The sequence below is a fragment of the Notolepis coatsorum genome (genome assembly GCF_963971535.1).
Source record: "Notolepis coatsorum genome assembly, chromosome: 8".
Taxonomy (NCBI): domain Eukaryota; kingdom Metazoa; phylum Chordata; class Actinopteri; order Aulopiformes; family Paralepididae; genus Notolepis; species Notolepis coatsorum.
In genome coordinates this window covers 30,130,376-30,150,660 of record NC_140172.1, presented here as the reverse complement: position 1 = coordinate 30,150,660, position 20,285 = coordinate 30,130,376, and the positions used below count along the sequence as shown (strand labels likewise).

The window sequence follows — 20,285 nt, the reverse complement described above, 5'->3', positions numbered from 1 at the left end:
CTGTACTCAAAAATAACAAAATAAGGGTTGTCTCAGTTCACAACTATATTGGTCAAGTTTTGGGTGGGACTTGTTTGCGTCCCTACAGCTTCTTATTCAATTGAGCGAGATGCTCGGTTATGTCACACAGCCAGTTTGCATCTGACAGTTCAGACAATATTTCTTCAACCCTTTGTTACCTATTCCGCCTGGATCGTTTTTGTATTTTGGGCTGTAAAATTGTCAAAGAATGTCTGAGGAGTAAGTGCTTTTGGCTTTTTTCCTTTGTTACCTCAGATGTTCAACATACATGTATGTGTAAGAATGTGTAATAACTAAGGCTGTCAAAGTTAAAGCTTTATTAACGCATTAACCCACAATTATTTTAACACTGGTATTTTTTAACCCAATATTAATGTAAAAAAAAAAAACGTTTTTTTTTTTTTTTTTTTTTACCTGCGCTCTTGGGGGGCCACATCAAATGACGTGGCGGGCCGGATTTGGCCCGCGGGCCGTGAGTTTGACACCTATGCTCTATATGATAGCCCCTTTCGGTACTGTAAATCACGCCAACATCGTTGGACGAGTTAAAGCTCTCCATCAATCAACAGTCCCTTCTACGACCATTGAAAAATCCCATAATTAAGTCTGTCGCACTGGTCGGCAACAAAACGCTTGTCGTACAAGTGTTGCAGAGCAATATCAAAGGTACTCACAGTTGCACGAGGGTTCCGGACAGACAGACGCTAGGGTTTGAAAGCTCTGCATTGCTAATAAACATTTTAAATAATTTTAATAAACTTGTCAACTTCAGCTAAGCTACTGCTTTCCTTCAAAATGTCTGCCTTTCTTCTTCTGCATTTTTTTGCATTGTGCATTTGTTTGCATTACTGGGAGCACGTTTTGTTGCTGACCAGCGCGACAGACTTAATTATGGGATTTTTCAATGGTCGTAGAAGGGACTGTTGATTCACGGAGAGCTTTAGCTCGTCCAACGATGTTGGCGTGATTTACAGTACCGAAAGGGGCTATCTATATGATGACCTACCGACTCCCAGAGACAAGTTCAAGTTCAAGTTTCTTTATTAGTTGTCATACAGAAATACAGAATACTTTGTATGAAATGCTTCTTTCTGTTTTGCTCCTGAGAGTGTACTAGATAAAATAAAGATAGTATAAAATAAGTATAATATAAGTATAAAATAGAAAGTCAAGTACGTGAGCAAGTGTAAACAAAACAAAAGTGTATATAATGAAGTAGAGAAGGTAACTGAGTTACTACAATATACAATAGCTTAGCTTGTGGTGCCACCTTGTGGTGGTGAGGTGCAATGAGGTAAGAGGTGATGTTCAAATCTCCTATACCAATAACATAAAGTGTGTTAAGTGTCTAAACTTTCGTCTTGTTTACATCAGGGTCCCCCATTTTCAATTCATAATGAGTTGAAATTAATTAATACAAATCTGATCCAATCAGATAGGGATTACAAGTTTTGAACTGCTGGGCCCTGGGGATAGAAGCTCCTTCAGAGTCTCTCTGTCCTTGCCATGAGACTCCGGTATCGCTTGCCTGACCGCAGCAGTTCAAAGAGGCAGTTGTTTGGGTGGCTGGGGTCTTTGATTATTCTCTTCGCCTTGCCCATGCACCGCTTGTTGTAAATGCCTTGGAGAGTGGGAAGCCCCCCTCCAATTGTGCGTTCGGCTGAACGGGCCACTATCTGTAGTCTGCTACGGTCTTGTCACCAGGAGGTGATATTGCCAGTCAGGATGCTCTCTATTGTGCATGAGTAGAAGTTCTTGAGGATCTTCTGACTCACGTTGAACTTCCTTAAGCGCCTAAGGAAGTAGAGGCGTTGTCGTGCCGTCTTGATAACACTGTCAATGTGTGTGGTCCATGTCAAGTCCTCGGATATGTGGACTCCGAGGTACTTAAAACTGTTCACTCTCTCAACCGGTGCCCCATTGATGACCCCCGACCTCCTAAAGTCCACAATCATCTCCTTTGTTTTGCTGACGTTCAGGGAGAGGCAGTTCTCTTGACACCATCCCGCTAGAACCTTAACCTCCTCCAGGTAGGCCCTCTCGTCGTTTGCAGAGATCAGGTCCACCACTACTGTGTCGTCAGCAAATTTGATGATTGTGTTGTTGTTCCGCTGTGCCACGCAGTCATGTGTATACAGGGAGTAGAGGAGGGGACTCAGAACACAGCCCTGGGGGGCCCCTATGTTGAGAGTGATGGATGAGGAGGTGCAGTTGCCTGCTCTCACCACCTGGGGTCTCCCCGTCAGGAAGTCCAAGACCCACTGGCAGAGGTCACTGGCAGAGGTCATAGTTCAAGTCCAGGTCCCTGAGCTTGGCTATGAGTTTGGAGGGGACTATGGTATTGAATGCTGAGCTGTAGTCGATGAATAGCATTCTCACATAGTTCCCCTGCCTCTTGAGGTGTGATGCTGCTGTGTGCTGTGTGTATATTGAACACTTTTTGTCTACGTACTTGACTTCTATTTTATACTTTTATACTTATCTATTTTTATCTAGCACAATCTCTGGAGCATAACAGAAAGAAGCATTTTATATAAAAGTATTCTGTACTTCTGTATGACAACTAACAAAGAAACTTGAACTTGAAACTAGATTTGTCAAAGGGGAATCTCTGGAATTTAAGGAGTAACTAAACACATGGTAATTTTGAATACCTCCAAAGAGGTACTCTGACATCACCGACTGGGGTGGGGCAGAGTGTAATCATTGGCTGTGGTTAGTTACACTTATCTGATCTCACCAGTATGCATTAACTGTACCAAATTTGATTTTGCTCACATTGTGATCCAATGAGCCAGATGGCTTCCTTAACTCATTCTGCGCCAACCACGTAATATTGCTCGCCAAACCGTTGAGCGTCAAATGCGTAAATATTACGTTTTTAGATATTTTATTTTAGTACACTCTCACGGACCTCAGTGTTATCATTGGAACTCATTCTGAGACCTCGAGAGTGCAATGCCGGCCGAATCCTGCTAGGTGGCAGTATCGCCTACCCTTTGAAACCTTATTTCACACTGTGTGTTACATATTATATGGTCCGGGCGGAGAATTTGGACCCAGACAAGTGAAACGCATCATTCGAGCAACTTGGAACGCGTCCAGCACACTTGATGCATATTTTGTGCCATTTCATGTCAGGGACCCCGATGGACATCAATACTGGAAATCGCGATCAGACAATTGGAATATTCATTTTGGAATAACTCCTAGCAAAGGTAAGGACTATATGACATCAATCCTACTTTGATCCTACAATGATTTCACATCGATCACAACAAATAAACGTATGTAGTATTAAAAACGTATGCCGTTGCTGACTATCAGAGCATCACAAAACGACACCCCCCCCTTTTATGCCTTCATGATGAAACATAATACCTATTATATACCTTTGTTTTGGAAATAATATCGTGTCCAGGCGAGCAACGCAAACGACTTTCGCAAAATGCACATAGCGCTCCATAACTCAGCTTCCAGGAATTAGCCCAGATTACTCTGAAACTATACAATATTCACCACGGGATAACATGCAAACGTATACATGAAAGAATTTACTCTTTTTTACATATTGGACTACAAATAGTGTCTGTCAAATGAGCCCAACTACTTTCTCCATAGCTATAATATAGAATATACAATAGATACGCAAAGATCGTGAAATGTTGTGAAAATAGGCAATGGGGGGCGGTCAGGTGGCGTAGCGGAGATTGCGCTCATCACCAATGCAAGAGGCTGCGGTCTCGACTCCCGGAGTCAGCATTGCTTGGGGCTTGGGCTGATCGCTATACTAACCCGTTTGGCTGGGTTAGGGGGAGGGCAAGTCATGGGTGGGAATCTGGCGTTGTGGACAGCAACGCCTACAGGTCAGGTCTGGTCGCCTGCTCAGCGGAGGCAGGACTTGATGAAGGCAGCGTGACCTCCCACGCGTTACACTTCACCAATGAGAGTCCTCGCTGCCAGGTGAAAAAAGAGTCACTGGCTGTCACCGCACGTGTCGGAGGAAGCGTGCGGATGACTTCAGGGTTCCCTTGTACCGACCAGTAGGAGAACATGCGCACAACAACCAGGTAGGGGAGGGGGGGAATTGGCATAACGACTAAAAAATTGGGACGGGGAGAAAACAGAAATCGGAGAAAGAGAGGATTAAAAATATATATATATATATAGGCAAGGGAAAGCTTGCGCTAGAGAGCAGAGATGGGCGCTGGCTATGGCGTTGAATGAGTTAAAGGGGCACGCCAACATTATTAGCACAAACCATCCGTATCCACTTCCATTTGTGCTAAGCTAGGCTAGCTTGCAGCCAGATGGCTTTCTACTGAACGCAATAGGTATCTATCTTCTTATCTGACTCGGGAGAAGATGGTAAGCTTGTTTCCCATAATGTTGGCCTAAACAAGTTGCCGTGCTGGTATTGAGATCTGAATGCTACGTAGTCTGGACACAGTCCAGCCACAATGTGCATGTGAGCATCGTGTGAAGAGATGGAGAACAGGAAAAAGTCATCTGGTCCCATCGTATCCAGGCATGGGAGACAGATAATGGGCATCTTCAGGTGTGTGACCTCACAACATCACTTCTTTATGATCACATCTCAAAGATTGCATGAGAGTGACAAGAGTAACCAGGTAGACTTCTCACCTAACCTGGCAGCCTGAAACTAATCATGACGATATATAATAAAAAATAAATCGTACCAAATATCTCTTTGTCCATAACTATTCCATTTAAACTAGAATGACATAAGTTAAGTTATCTTTATTTATCAAGCACATTTGACATATACTCGAAATTCGTCCTCTGCATTTAACCCGACCCAACCAGTTAGGACCAGTGGCAGCCATGGTTCAGCGCCTGGGGACCAACATTCTGCCCAAGGCACCTTCCTGTGTTTGCCATAGAATATAAAACTGTCATAGTGTGACCCTCTCAGGCAAACAGGCATCTGGCAGATCATCTGACAATATTACAGTTTGTCTTTACCTAGTGTTTCTGAACTTCTAAACTCCTGCTCCACACCACACACCACTCCTGTGTGTGTGTGCGTGTGCGTGTAACATGCATGCCCGGGAGCGCGTGTGGCGTCATTAGCGTGCGGATATCAGCAACGCAACACAAAACAACAAAGCCCCCCCCCTCCCTCCCCCACAGCAGCACCAGAAGACCATTACCTGGAACTCGAAGACATCAATAACACAGCTAATAAAAACGGACTACACATCTTTCACCTTAATGTAAACAGCATTAAGCATAAGCTGGACGAATTAAGAAACCTGTTTATGAGCGGTAAGGTAGACATAATTTGCTTTACTGAAACTAAACTTGATCCATCTGTAACAGACCCTGAAATAGAAATAGAGAACTATACTATAGTCCGTAATGACAGAAACCAGTATGGAGGTGGTGTTTGTATGTACATACATAAGGACACCAAATTCATTACCCGTACTGACCTTCATCATGAGGCAATTGAAACCGTATGGGTGGAAATTTTATTTGAAAGGGCAAAATCTGTTCTAGTCGGCACAATATACAGACCGCCAGATCAAACTGGCTTTTATGATACTTTGGATGTGTGCTTAGCTGGAGCTGAGGATGCGGAAAAAATTCTTATTGGGGATTGGAACACGGATATGCAACAAAAAAATGCACCCGTCTTCAAATCCTTCAATAGGTTTTGTGATCTGCACGGCCTCAGCCAACTAATCACCCAACCCACAAGGATATGTGAATCAACTCAGACTACCATTGACCTCATACTGACCTCTGACAAGTCCAAGATCTCCAGTAAAGGGGTTATAGCATGCGGGTTAAGTGATCATTACATGATATTCTGTACCCGCAAAAAGCTAAAACTAAAGGCTGGCTGTCACAAAACAGTCACATCTAGAGACCTCAAAACCTACTCTAGCGAGGCCTTTAACCTTGAACTGGAGAGTCTGGACTGGTCAGATGAACTCAATGGTACACTGGTTGAAGAAACTTGGCTTGGCTTCAAAACCAAATTTTCATCAATACTAAACAAAATGGCCCCCCTAAGAACCACCAGGGTAAAAAATCGCGCTGAGCCATGGATGCACACTGAAATACTGACCGCTATGAAAGCCAGAGACAAAAAATGCTCTGAGTTTCGTAAAAGTCAGTCAAAGCTTACCAAAAGCACGAGCAGTGAACTCCAAGACCACGTGACTGAACTCAAACTAGAAAGAAACAGACTAAGAAATGACGTAAACTCCATGATCAAAACTGCTAAAAAAAATTTCATCAATGACAAAACCGAGGAAAACAAAAACAAACCACGTGAACTTTGGAAATTACTCAACAATCAACTAGGCTGCAGTAAAAAACTCAAAACCAGGTTCTCAAACATAAACATAAAGACGGACAACACGCTCATCACAGACAAGCTGGATGTAGCCAATTACTTAAACACGTTCTTCACAAACATAGCCACAACACTGGTAAACAAACTACCCTCCCACTCAGGGCAGTATGGGGTAGAACACATAGTAGCATACTACATGAACCTAGGCGTCCACAAAGACGACTTCAAACTGGAAATAGTAACTACAGATGAGGTACTCAAAAAACTGAGCGCCCTCCAACCAAACAAGGCCACTGGCCATGACAACATCCCCTCCAGCAGCCATCACCCCAGTCATCACACACATAATAAACCTCTCCATAAAACAGGGACACGTCCCCAAGGACTTCAAAATTGCGAGAGTAACACCCCTGCACAAAAAGGGCAGCAAATTAGACCCGGGTAACTACCGCCCTGTTTCTATCCTTACATCCATCTCGAAAGTCATGGAAAAAATAGTATACGAACAGATCGAAAAGTACCTCGCGGAAAAAAATCTAATCTACGAATTCCAATCTGGCTTCAGAACATCCCACTCCACTGACACATGCCTTCTCTACTTGAACGACCACATCAAACAAGAGGTGGACGCGGGCAAATACTGCGGCATGGTCATGCTGGACCTACAAAAGGCCTTCGACACTGTCAATCACACCATTCTGATTGACAAGCTAAAAGCAATTGGTTTTGATAGTTTATCAGTGAGCTGGATACAATCCTACCTGGAGGGGAGGGAACAGATGGTGGAAGTAAACGGTACCCTATCCCCCCCCCTCACAGTGAGCTGTGGTGTTCCACAAGGAAGCATACTAGGACCGCTACTATTCCTAATTTATGCAAATGACATGTCGTCAGCTTGTGACTGCAACTTGTTCCTGTTTGCGGACGACTCAGCCCTGCTGGTCTCTGACAAGAACAAGTTACAGGTTGAAAAAGCCCTCAGCTCGGAACTAGGCAAAATCTGCATATGGCTCGCCGACAACAAACTATCATTACACATGGGCAAAACAGAGTCCATTCTCTTCGGTTCAAATAACAAACTCAGCAAGACCGACGGCTTCTCGGTTACAGTGGGTGACAATATTATCACAAGGAAAGATGAAATTACCTACCTGGGTTCCATCCTAGAGGCTAATCTTTCCTGTGACAAAATGGCATCCAATGTAATAAAAAAAGTCAACCAACGAACGCGATTCTTGTACCGGATCTCCTCTCTGGTAAACAAGAATACCCTGAAGACTCTAGCAGGAGCACTCATTCAAGGGTACTACGACTATGCTTGCACCTCATGGTACCAAAGCACCTCAAAGGCACTAAAAAACAAATTACAAACATCTCAAAACAAGCTAGTCAGACTACTACTTGACCTGACTCCTAGAACCCACCTCACCCCTGCCCACTTTGACAACCTAGGATGGCTTAGAGTAGACGACAGAGTACAGCAACTTGCAATGGGCCTGGTCTACAAGATACACTACGCGACCAAGGTACCCATGTACATGTCAAAATACTTCCCAAAGGTCAGTGAATACCACGATCACAACACCAGAGGGAGCTCCACAAATCATGTAAAACCCAGATTCGGCTCAAACAAGGGACTAAACACGTTTCGCAATTATGCCACATCAATGTGGAACGCCCTGCCTAAAGCTGTAAAGGAATGTGAATCACTACCCACCTTCAAAAACACTCTCAAAAAACACCTACGTGAGACTGCAATTCGAAACTGGCCCCTACAAATGTCCTAACCTAGTTGTACAGTAAATGACCAAGTAAGGCTTTGTCAATATTCCAATGTACAGTGTAAAATGTGTGTGTGTCCCCTACCCAACCCCCCCCCCCCCCCACCTCCAATGTACAGCCCTCACCCAACCCACCCAACCCCACCCCACCAACCTCCTCCAATGTACAGTTTCTACGCCAAATGTATATACACTCCTTTTCTGGACACTTTTGTATCACAAACAGTACTGTATTTGCAAATCTGATATGTCATAAATGTATAGATGTAGCAGTACTGTCTATCTGTATGTCATGTATGTCATATATGTTATGATGAATTGAAAATGGGGGACCCTGGTGGAAACAAGACGAAAGTCTTTCTCTGGTCTGCATCCCCTTAACAATTGTATGTATTGAGATGTACTGTACTGTACCCATTCTGCAATCTGTTAATAAACTTTTCAATCAATCAATCAATCAGTCTGTTGGTGAAACAGTGCCTACTAGTGAACGTCTTTGGAAAGTGCTCAGAAAAAGGGTTGTATTTACCCCAGATATCCAGTAGGAGGCAGTCATGAACATGCCATTTTGTCTTGTTTTGTTGTAATATTTTGTCAAAATAACCAAATGTATGTCTTTACATTGACAGGGATTTAAGTTAGGGTGGGCCAAGGCACTATTTATTCACATCGCTCATATCTTTATCAAGAGAGTGGTGTTGAAACCACCCACTGTCAGACTGAGCTAATATGAAAGCAAGCAGTGTGAACGTAGAAACGGTGTGGCATTAATAAAAAAAAAAATTAAAAAAAAAAAGCATGAAAAGACTGAGTCCCGCTGTATTACTCAGGCTGAGCTACAGTGTCTATTCACAGGCGCGATCCCACTACTGAGCGGCACGGGGGATTTGGCCTGCTCCGTCTCCGGCCTGGGCCGGTGCACCCCTCCTTAGGCGACCTGGTGGTCCCGGGCTCCCCCAGGAGCACCATATCGATACCGAACTTAGCGCGGACACCCGATCGGCATAGTCCACTGCAGCTCAGAACCCCTGAGCTCAAACGGTCCGCCAGCCTCAGCCTCCCAGTAACTTGGATTACAGGCGCGCGCCACCGCACCCGGCGAGAATTGGAAGGACCAATCGGGCTTTTGTCTTTTAAAAAGGTGACGTCACCAAAGTCTATTCAATGTATATGGGTGGCATCTAGTGGTGAATATAAGTACTGCAGCTGCTAAAGGCTGATTCATAATAATGCAATTTACGGTGTTTTCAAATGCTGTTTTTGTAATAGATCATATCGATCATTTAGTATAGCTGCTTGAGGCATAGACCGTATAATAACAAGGTCATTTGTGCTAGATGTATTGTTTTTTGTCTTCTTTGTATGAGCAAGCAAAAAGACAAATTTCGTGTATGCAAGTTGGCAAATAACATCAATAGAATTTGATGGCGAAATTGATAAACAGGAAGTTTGTGTTTTGTCCTGATCACAATGACCCTGTTGTCGGTACGTTAATGAGTGATTCTGGACCTACTCTGCTCCAGACACAGGGTCCCAGTCTATCGTCTGTCATTGTCATTAGGCTTGTTCGAGATGGATTTCGGTTTGCCTCGACTAGTAGACGAGAGTAGCCGAGTGAAGCCGGGGGAGGAGTTAAAAGGGCGGACACTGCCGATTTCACGAGAGCCTCTCGCCTAGTCTCGTATGGCAGATACGCTTTCACGTCACCACACACACATTACACACCTGTCCAGCTCATTATAATGCGATGGCAAAATTAGATCAGATTCAAATGTACAGCACACACCATATATACTGCTATAGTGGAATATACTATTCATATACCATCTTGTTGCGCGCTCCTGGCCGCATGCACACACAACACACTGCTGAATAATTCTGTTTTGCATCAATATATATATATGTATACTGTGTATATTGAGGCAAAACAGAATTATATATACAGTATTGAGGCAAAACAGACGACGCATGTGTGTATGTGTGTGTGTGTCTGACAGCTTGAAGTTTATCATGATGATATGATGATAACGCATAACATAATAAAGTTTTCAATCAATCAATCAAACGTCTCATAACTCCCTGGCTGTCACGTGGCTGGTGACTGACAACTTTTCTGAGCCAATAGGCGCTTTGCCCGACCATAGCAAGTCGCTTCCCAGCCGGGAGCAGCCGAGTGAGAGGTACTGTGGCGCCTCGCTCTGAAGGCTGCTTGTGGCTCGCTCCCGCGGGAGTTCCACGCCTCGCCTCGTCAGATTTTCAGAGCAAATCGGACAACATTCTAACCGTCATGCAATGCGCTTGGCGAGGCAGTAGTAAAACCTGCGCAGATCTGCATCCGCCTATCCCATCTTGAACAAGCCTATTGACATAGTGGGCTTAGGGCGGATGGGAGGCTCACCATGCTTGATGGTCCTATACGCGTGAATATTTTAACGGAGTTGCACTTCAGCGTTTGGTTTTGCGCGATCTGATTGGCCACTGACGTTTCTGGTCATGTGACATCTGTGCCAATCGTGTGACGCCTGTTTCTGCGCCTATTTCCGCCTCTAACAGCCTGCAAACTACCTAACGCAGGCCTAGTTTATCACTGGTTAAGCTTAGGCGACTCTTTCGAAGTTGGTTAAGGTTAGAGTTTGGAATCAGGGCTGGTGTTCTATCGCCCTGCTCTAAGACAAACTCTAACCTTAACCAACTTCGAAAGAGTGCCTAAGCTTAACCAGTGATAGAAACAGGCGTCACACGATTGGCGCAGATGTCACATGACCAGAAACGTCAGTGGCCAATCAGATTGTGCAAACCGAACGCGGAAGTGCAACTCCGTTAGGGAAAATATTCACGCGTCCTATACGGCATAACTGCCTGCATCTCAGACACCTTCTCAGTCAGTGCCTGCGACACAATCTTGGCATCTTTTATGCACGCATGCTCAACCTGGATGTTTGCCTCATAGTCCTGTACAAGACATTCTAGACGTTGCAGAAACATCCAGTTTACAGCGGTGTGCAGTACCCCCTCCTGTCAAGGTGTCATTGAGAAAGTCGTTATTGTCAATGATACTGATGCGTGGTTCTCCCTCAGCGATCCCGCCAGGACACACCGAACACCGCTCAAGGTCATGCATGGTCCAGACATCACGCAGGAGAAGCACATTCTGGTAGCTTATCCCCATGCCCAGCCCGGTAAGAGTCAACAAGCTCCTTGTTTCGAGTCATCCCATGAAGGGTGACAGTGACATTGATGGCGGTAGTGGTGGGTCGCTTTATGACGTACTGTGTTATGAGAGAGGTGAGAGAGTGTGTGCTTGGAGTCAGATCTACCCCCTTCTTCCCCCGCAAAGCAGATAGCAGCTGCACCATGAGAGGCGAAAGCTCTTCCTCCTCTTCTAGCTCCTCGACCCTCGGTGGCCATGGGACAAGTTTGACTGACTTGATGTCATCCCTGAGCCGCTCGGCCACATTACGTACCAGTTGCTCACTGCTGACACCGATGGAGGAGAGTGCTGCTTCGACATATGAACCACCGCCAGACGCGTGAATGCATTACCCAACGCAGTTGTGTTTCCGCGTCTCTGATTGGCCAGGTCATTTCTGGTCATGTGACATGTACGCCCAATCGTGGGACCGCAAGTGTCTACACTGGTTAAGCTTAGGCGCTCTTTCGAAGTTGGTTAAGGTTAGAGTTTGTCTTGGAGCATGGCGATAGAACGCCTGCCCTTCTTTCGACGGTTAAGCTTAGGCACTCTTTCGAAGTTGGTTAAGGTTAGAGTTTGTCTTGGAGCATGGCGATAGAACGGCAGGTAGTTTGCAGGCTGTTAGACCCGGAAATAGGCGCTGAACTTGCTGTCCCACGATTGGCGCACATGTCACATGACCTGGCCAATCAGAGCGCAAAACTCGCACGTGGAAACACAACTGCGTTGGGTAAAGCATACACGCCCCCCAGACGTGGCATAGACTAGATCGCTATGGCTCCTCTGAGGGCGGGAGTGGAAGCCGATCTTGCTCTCAAACTCCCGGGTCAGGATGTCTTTGATGTAGGATGACTTGACCCCAGATGTTGGGAATCCATACCGAGAAATTATAGAGCTGTAGTCTTGGAGGAGACTCTGCAGTGATCTTAGCTCCTGTTCCTCAAAGATAACTGTTCTGATGTGGTCAAAGAAGATAGTCTGAGCCTCACGGGGAGTGACATTGTGCATGTGTGGGAGTTTGTCATCTTCACAAATGTTCTGGTAATTACGCACATATTTCAACCAGCTCGTGAAAGCTGCCCATGCGTGATCGTACGAGATCAGTACCAGCTTTGATTCTGGGTGCTTGGACGTCTCTGTCTTACAGCACCAGACACATTTGGTTTTATCAGCCCAAGACTCGATCTCAGCCGCTTGGCAGCTGGAGCCGCAGCTGGGGAACAAACATCAGACATAGACGAAGACTCAAGTTTGGCTTTCATCAACCTCTCGTCTTTTCCGTCTTTTCTTGGCCTGTTCCAGTTTCTTGGCATTCCATAAGGTCAACCTACATGTATTATGGATACATTGTCCGACGGGACCTTTATCCCAATCCACAGTTGCATGGACGTTTCCGAACGTGTCAAGACCGCTCCATAACAGTGCCTTATTCTTTATATTTTCCCACCTCTCAATTGAGGTAATGGAATCGGTGGCTTCATCACAAAGCCCGCCACACTGAAGGATACATGTAAACTGATGGGTTATGCACTGTCTATTTGTCCCTGTGAGTTGAGTGATTTCTTCCATTTTCAAGCTGTTATGCATCTACACTGTGCAACTCTTCCTTTCAAACTCTAACCTTACTCTGACATAGAACCCTGGAAATACCCAGCATGCATTTAAATGTTGTGGGTAACTCTGTGTCAAATTTGGGTCAGTCAAGATTCATCTTTGATCTTTAGACACCCCACCCCCACCTCTTTCCTCCACGGGAACACTTACTTTTTGCAACATGCACCTGTTCTCCCAATCCCTCTGGCACCCCTCCCCCCACGGGAACTCAACCTTTCTCACAGAATATGGACACTCATATTATTCTTGAACGTAAACACACACATGCACACACACACGCACGTACGCACACACACATGTGCACACGCACATACACACACACGCACACACACACACTCTCGCAGTCTGTTGAAGAAGAAGGCCTGGATGAGCGAGGTCAACAGGAGTTCTTCATGTCAAGGAATGGCGAGATGGCGTGGTCCAAGATACCTTTTGAAACAGAAGGCTGAGCACAAGCTCAGAACATCATCAAAATAACTCCTAAAAGAAACGGCTTTCGAACACAACACAAGGGTTAACAAACCCCAAACACAGGGCTACAATGACTATATTAGCTAACTAGTTGTTGTTGCTAGCTAGCTAGCTATTGGGAATTTTCGCTCTACTGTCTATCTACATTTTTGCTCTACTGGATGGTGGCCATCTTGGATTTCAAATTGATGTCATAGAGTCAAACTGATGTCAGAATTGGAATCGTCATGGTTGACTTACACAAAAAAGTGTATTCATACATGATTCTAGGTGCTCTGGATCAAAAGTAAATTTTTCAAGATGGCGTCAGCAGGTATTTGGGATGCGTCTATGCCAAATACAACGCAGTTCGGTTTCCGGGTTCCTCTGATTGGCCACTAAGCCCACGTGACCGCGGCTAGCACGCCCCCCTTATCGCCCGCTGCCGCGCTGTGAAGCGGAAGAGCCAGCGAGGCGACGCAAGGCGGGTGTTTCAGCAGCAGCGGCCGTCTTCTTCCGAGGCGGCTCGTTCTTAATCCCTAATGTCGCGTATGTTGTGTATGTCATAAATGTCGATATTAATTGAAAATGGGGGACCCTGATGTAAACAAGACGAAAGTCTTTCTCTGGTCTGCATCCCCTTAACAATTGTGTGTATTGCGCCGTACTGTATTGTACCCATTCTGCAATCTGTTAAATAAAGTTTTCATTCATTCATTTCTCCCCCACTACTCCCAAAAGTAACACTAAATAGATAAAGTACAACAACGCCAGACTCAAGAAACTGTGAGTTATTTATGAGTTATGACAAGGATTATTTCCCATTTATGAACTGAAAAGAATCTGTATGCATACAGGCTAAATTAATTACGTTGTATGTGTAAATTAATAATTTTAAAGTGGCAATATGTTCTTTTAATCCTGTGTTCTTTTGGTGACAACTATCAGTGATAAGCAGTCGTTGCTGTCGCGCCTAGAACTAAATTATTTGTCACGACAGATCCCCCTTTTTACAGTAAAGAGGATCTGAGCACGGTCGGATTCCCGACATCTGCAATTCCTTTTCAACAAACTTTTACACCACACTTTCAACCCTGCTTTTACTCACTGATTTGAACTTACTTTTGTTTTATTTTTTAAATGTTACTTATTTATATTTACTTTAGAAACGCATACTAACAGGCGGCTAAGTGGCGCAGTGGGCAAGGCGCTCGCCACTAACGCAGGAGATGCTGGGTTCGAGCCCAGCTCTCGGCGTTGCTTCCGGCTTGGCTGGTCGTTCATACTAATACAATTGGCAGTATTAGGGGGTGGGAAGCCGGTGGGTGGGGATTGGACGTTGTGGACAGCGACTTGCACAGGTCGGTTGGTGCGCCTGTGCAGCAGAATCAGGAAGTATCGGGGGCAGCGTAAGCCTCCCACGCGTTACTCCTCGCCACTGAGAGATCGCGCTGTTCAGGTGAAAAGATGTGATGGCTGCCTCCTCGTGTACCGGAGGGGACACGTGATGCAAGGCTTCGTCCTCACTGCAGCCGACCAGTGGGAGGCATAGTCTAGCAACGTTCGAGACAGGGGAGGGGAGAATTGGATAATACGAAATTGGGATAGGAGAAAAATTGAAAATGGGGAGAAAAGGTAGATAAAAAAAAAACGCATACTAACAACTGAGTTTGTCTTCTCTTTATTCCAAATAAACGACTGTTTTCTGCTGGTGACATAAAAAACACATCACTTATGTCCACCGGACAACAAAAACATGACATTCTGATCTGCACTCAGGGCAGGAGATAGAGAGAGAGAGAGAGAGAGAGAGAGAGAGAGAGAGAGGATACAGACAGAGTAAGAGGGAGAGAGGATACAGACAGAGTAAGCAAGGGGGGAGGAGTTCAAAGGTCTGCTGTTTCATGTAATCTTGCATCATTTGAATGTCAAATGTGAGCTGTGGGAGTCTATGATGATGGGCACCGTGCCTACTGGAGCCATGCTATGGAAATGTTACCCCTGCCCCCCTCTACAGCTCAACTTCCAGTATGGAAATCACCAAGCCATGCAAATCAGCTCACAGGCCTGCAGCCAACTTCTTTTAATGCTCTTTGCTTTGAATGTTTACAGACCCTGAGGAGGTGCACTCCACAAAGACCCACACACAGACCCTCACAGACACACAAAAACATGCGCACACGCGTGCTCACCTGCATGTATCCATGTAATCCAGTACAAACACATACACACACACACACACTCACTCACTCACTCACTCACTCACTCACTCACTCACTCACTCACTCACTCACTCACTCACTCACTCACTCACTCACTCACTCACTCACTCACTCACTCACTCACTCACTCACACACACTCACAGACACTTACAGAAAACACAAAAGCTCTCACACAACACAGCATAAAGGATGCTGTCATTTGTTTGGTCATTCTTCCCTTAACTCATTCACGGCCAATCACGTAATATTACGTGTTTGCTCGCCAGCGGTTGAGCGCCAAACACGTAATATTAAGTTTTTAGATCCTTTGATATTTTTTGGAATTGCAATGCCGATCGAATATCACAGGAGAGATGGGGATTAAGCGTGGCGCAGAAAGTGTTAAAGGGTGAGTTCAAAATCTTGGACCCCTAGCCCTATTTCCTCCATTAGCAATGGTGTTGTCAACCGTTTCTCAGCACAATCCATGCAGTTCTTCATACTGGATACCTTCGGCTCTGGCTAGCTAGCCACAAAACCAATGTGAAGTCAATGGGGCTATGGCCCGGTCTGTATAAGCCCTGAAATAAGCCCTGGAAGCTACTGTGGACTGTGCACCGTGGAGCAGGATATTGTCCACCGACTCAGCAGTGGTTTTCTGGCTAACTAGCCAGAGCTGCAGCAGGTATACATTTGAATAACAGCATGGGTTGTGCTGAGAAAGGACTCTACTGACCGTCAACATTATTGGTAGGTATAGGGAATAAGGAGACCTCAGGGAACAGGGCCTGAATGTTTCAATCAAAGTGTCAAAAACATTAAGTCATTCATTTAAATAAATGACACAAAGTTATTCATATTATATTATATACAAAATAATGTGCGTGCGTGTGTGTGTGTGTGTGTGTGTGTGTGTGTGTGTGTGTGAGAGAGCTTCCATGATCGGCCAGCAGCCTCGGCTGAGCTCAAACCATCAGAAGGTTAGTCAGTATGGGGGCCGTGGTGGTTATTGAAACTACTCATAGGTCACAACGTCTAAAAGATTCAAACAAAATGTTAATTAGACGAACGTACATACTGCAGATTTAAGTAGGGCTTCCCCCTGTAATTAGTCAATTAATTTGTGTTTGGCTTCTTCATTCAACCAAGATTTAGTTAGATGGTTATTTAATGCCCCCCCCCCCCCCCATGCTGTAAAGGTATTTCCTGAAGACTGATAAGCACATCTCTGGTAAGCATTAGATTGAAAGAGGTCCTTCTGCATGATGTCATGTGGGAAATGTTACAGATGTGACCTACTTTATCTTGTGTACTGCAAAATAGGAACATATTATTGTGGTTTTCAACATGTAATTTTTTTATATACATAATATATTTTAGATGCGAAGCACCTCTATAACCGCCAAAGTGTCAAGAACTCACTCATTCATTCCTTCATTTATTCGTCATTCACTCACACTCACGGGTCGTGGCACTATGCGTAAGACCAGTTCAATCTATACGAGAATGCTTCGCATATGACACTCGTTATTATTAATTAAAGTTATATTTGTTGTAGGCTTTGTGAAAACCCTGACTGTGACCCTGAGACGTGTGCTGTAAGGAGGAGAGGTCTGCTGCTACATAGCTCCTCAGAATCATGACGTCCTAAAACAAACTACTCTTAAATTAAATGTGTGTGTGTGTGTGTTTTCTTTTTTACTGGAAGTAAGAATTCCACATACACCATTGGCACCACATTGCCATCAAATAAAGATAAAAAAAAAAAAAACGTCCACTTCCACTCTCACGCAAGCTGCTCTTTCTCTTTGGATCCAAGTTCCACATTTGCTGTTTTTGGTTCCGTATTTGTTTGAATGGCAGCGGTGTCCCTCAGGGCCCCCGGGGCCAGTACGTTGTTCTTCTCTGCAAACAGCCTGCAGCACGTCCTGGTCTGCACCAACCGACGCTAAACACATCCTCTCTTTAGCCGCGCGGTGAGGATAGTACACGTCACTCAGAGAGAGTGATACGTTGCTTTCCTCAGTCTTGATTTAAGCTATTTGTCAAGTTGCAGTCGAATAAGCAGCTCACTCCAATGTCCCTCTAATGACGTAAAAATGACATTTGATTGAATGTTCTACTCCATTATTATTAACTATATATGATTATCTTTTCTGCCTTTACCTCCCCTCCCCCTTCCCCATGCTGCACCTGCATTTCCCCAAGGGGATTAATAAAGGAACACTTGGCCTGATAACATCTAACTATAAAGGAAGGAATGTCTGTCTATCTGTCTGTCCTTTGCATATCTCGAGAACTGTTCATCGGATCGGCCCCATGCTCGGTGGATGTATTGGTAAGAGAGTGCAGTGTCAAGTATGATGTCAATCAGATGAGCGGTTATCGAGAACGCTGCATTCCGTGGGTCTCCACAATGCTGCAAGCAGCCATTCCGTGGGTCTCCACAATGCTGCAAGCAGCCATTCCGTGGGTCTCCACAACGCTGCAAGCAGCCATTCCGTGGGTCTCCACAATGCTGCAAGCAGCCATTCCGTGGGTCTCCACAACGCTGCAAGCAGCCATTCCGTGGGTCTCCACAACGCTGCAAGCAGCCATTCCGTGGGTCTCCACAACGCTGCAAGCAGCCATTCCGTGGGTCTCCACAACGCTGCAAGCAGCCATTCCGTGGGTCTCCACAACGCTGCAAGCAGCGATTCCGTGGGTCTCCACAACGCTGCAAGCAGTGACTCTGTGGGTCTCCACAACGCTGCAAGCAGCGATTCCGTGGGTCTCCACAACGCTGCAAGCAGTGACTCTGTGGGTCTCCACAACGCTGCAAAGCAGCAATACCGGGAGGCCTGATTACTTTTACCAACGGATTTCCAGTTCCGCATTCGCGCTCTGCGCTCTGATTGGCCACCGACGTTTCTGGTCGCGCCAATCGTGTGACGCCTATTTCTTTCACCGGTTAAGCTTAGGCCCTCTTTCGAAGTTGGTTAAGGTTAGAGTTTGTCTTAGAGCATGGCGATAGAACACCAGCCCTGATTCCAAACTCGAACCTTAACCAACTTCGAAAGAGTCGCCTAAGCTTAACCAGTGATAAACTAGGCGTTAGGTAGTTTGCAGGCTGTTCGAGGCGGAAATGGGCGCGTCACGCGATTGGGCGCACATGTCACATGACCAGAAACGTACAGTGGGCAATCAGATGGCCAGAAACGCCAGTGGCCAATCAGATCGCAGAATGCGAACACGGAACTGGAAATCCGTTGGTAAAAAACTAGACCCTACCGGGAGCCAAGCAATGGACCTGTCTCAAAACCCTGCCCTCTTTTCTTGATCCTCCAATCACAGCTGTCGCTTACCTCTGACTTCCTTGGCCTGTTCCGAACGAGCACACATTCTGAACGTTCACGCCCTCCGAATGGGCACCGCACCAGTAACACAACATGTAAGTAGTAATAAAAGTAAGGATTTGAAATAATAAAAATGTTTACAGGTCCATCATAAAACCATTTTTGTATAATTTTTTAGGATCTTTAGTGGGAGATAGCAGGTCAACAGTATATGCCACATAAAGTAGTCGTCGTCTGAAATCTGGGAACCTGATGATTGAGATGTGGCTCAGCACTGTGTGTCAAATCTTCCTAGTCATGAATCTGTAATAAACATTGTGTTTTGGCGTCTATTCATATTTGGAAAACTTAGAATTTTGAACTTTGAATGAGTGAGTGTACAAGTTTAAGAGTACAAGAGTATGATGGCCATTCCTTTGCTCAATTATGTCTCATAATTGCTCCAAGAATTTCAGAATCAGGAACAGCTTTGTTCCCTCAGCTGTCATCTCCCTGAACTCTGTGCCATGATGACAGCCCCCCCCCCCCCCCTATACTCTGAACTCTGACTCCATTGACTATACATCCTAGGCTCTGTTGCCTATACTCAATGTATAGGCATACCTACCTACTGCTTTCACTGTCTACAACTGCCCTACACTGTAATCATAGTAATTATAATAATCTTAACTACCTGCCTCATACTATAGTCTACCCATATAACTCTGTATGACAGCATGTACAATAGTGCTGTATATACCATATATAGACATGTATCTATTTATATTTACAGCATATATATATTTATCCCTATCTGTCTGAATATACCTGCATAATGCAACCACCTGCATATAACCCATAACTCTGTATGATAGTATGTACAATAATGCTGTATATACCGTTTAAATATATATCCACATCTGTCTGTACATACCTGCACATAATCCTATTACATACGGTATCTGTAGATACTATATCTGTACATATCCCTTACCTACTCTTACTAGTTACGCTGCTGGCCAGTATGACTACTACCATATTGTCTTTGTACCTGTATCACTGTCCATATTGGCATTACAACTCTGTACATACTAATTAGGACTACACTCAGTAGTACTAATTTGTATATTTTATATCCAGTTTAATCACCTGTACATTGTATATCACTACATTTGCACTCTGGTTGGATGCCAAACTTCCTTTCGTTGTACTGTACTTGTAACATTTGTTATACAGACTTAGTGCAAAATTTGCCGGTCTAGGGAGGGTTGATAGATACTATCACATGTCCCCTCCGATACATGTGGAGTCAGCCAGCCGCTTCTTTTCACCTGACAGCGAGGACTCTCACTGGGGGTGCGTAACGCGTGGGAGGCTCACACTAC

The 20,285-nt window shown here is 45.0% G+C and overlaps 1 protein-coding gene across 1 annotated transcript in view; it reads right to left on the bottom strand.

Moving 5' to 3' along the window:
* The window catches only part of pou2f3 (POU class 2 homeobox 3), a 49,962-nt gene that overhangs the window by 28,179 nt on the left and 1,498 nt on the right, over positions 1 to 20,285 (bottom strand). The gene's annotated exons all lie outside the window — the stretch shown is intronic.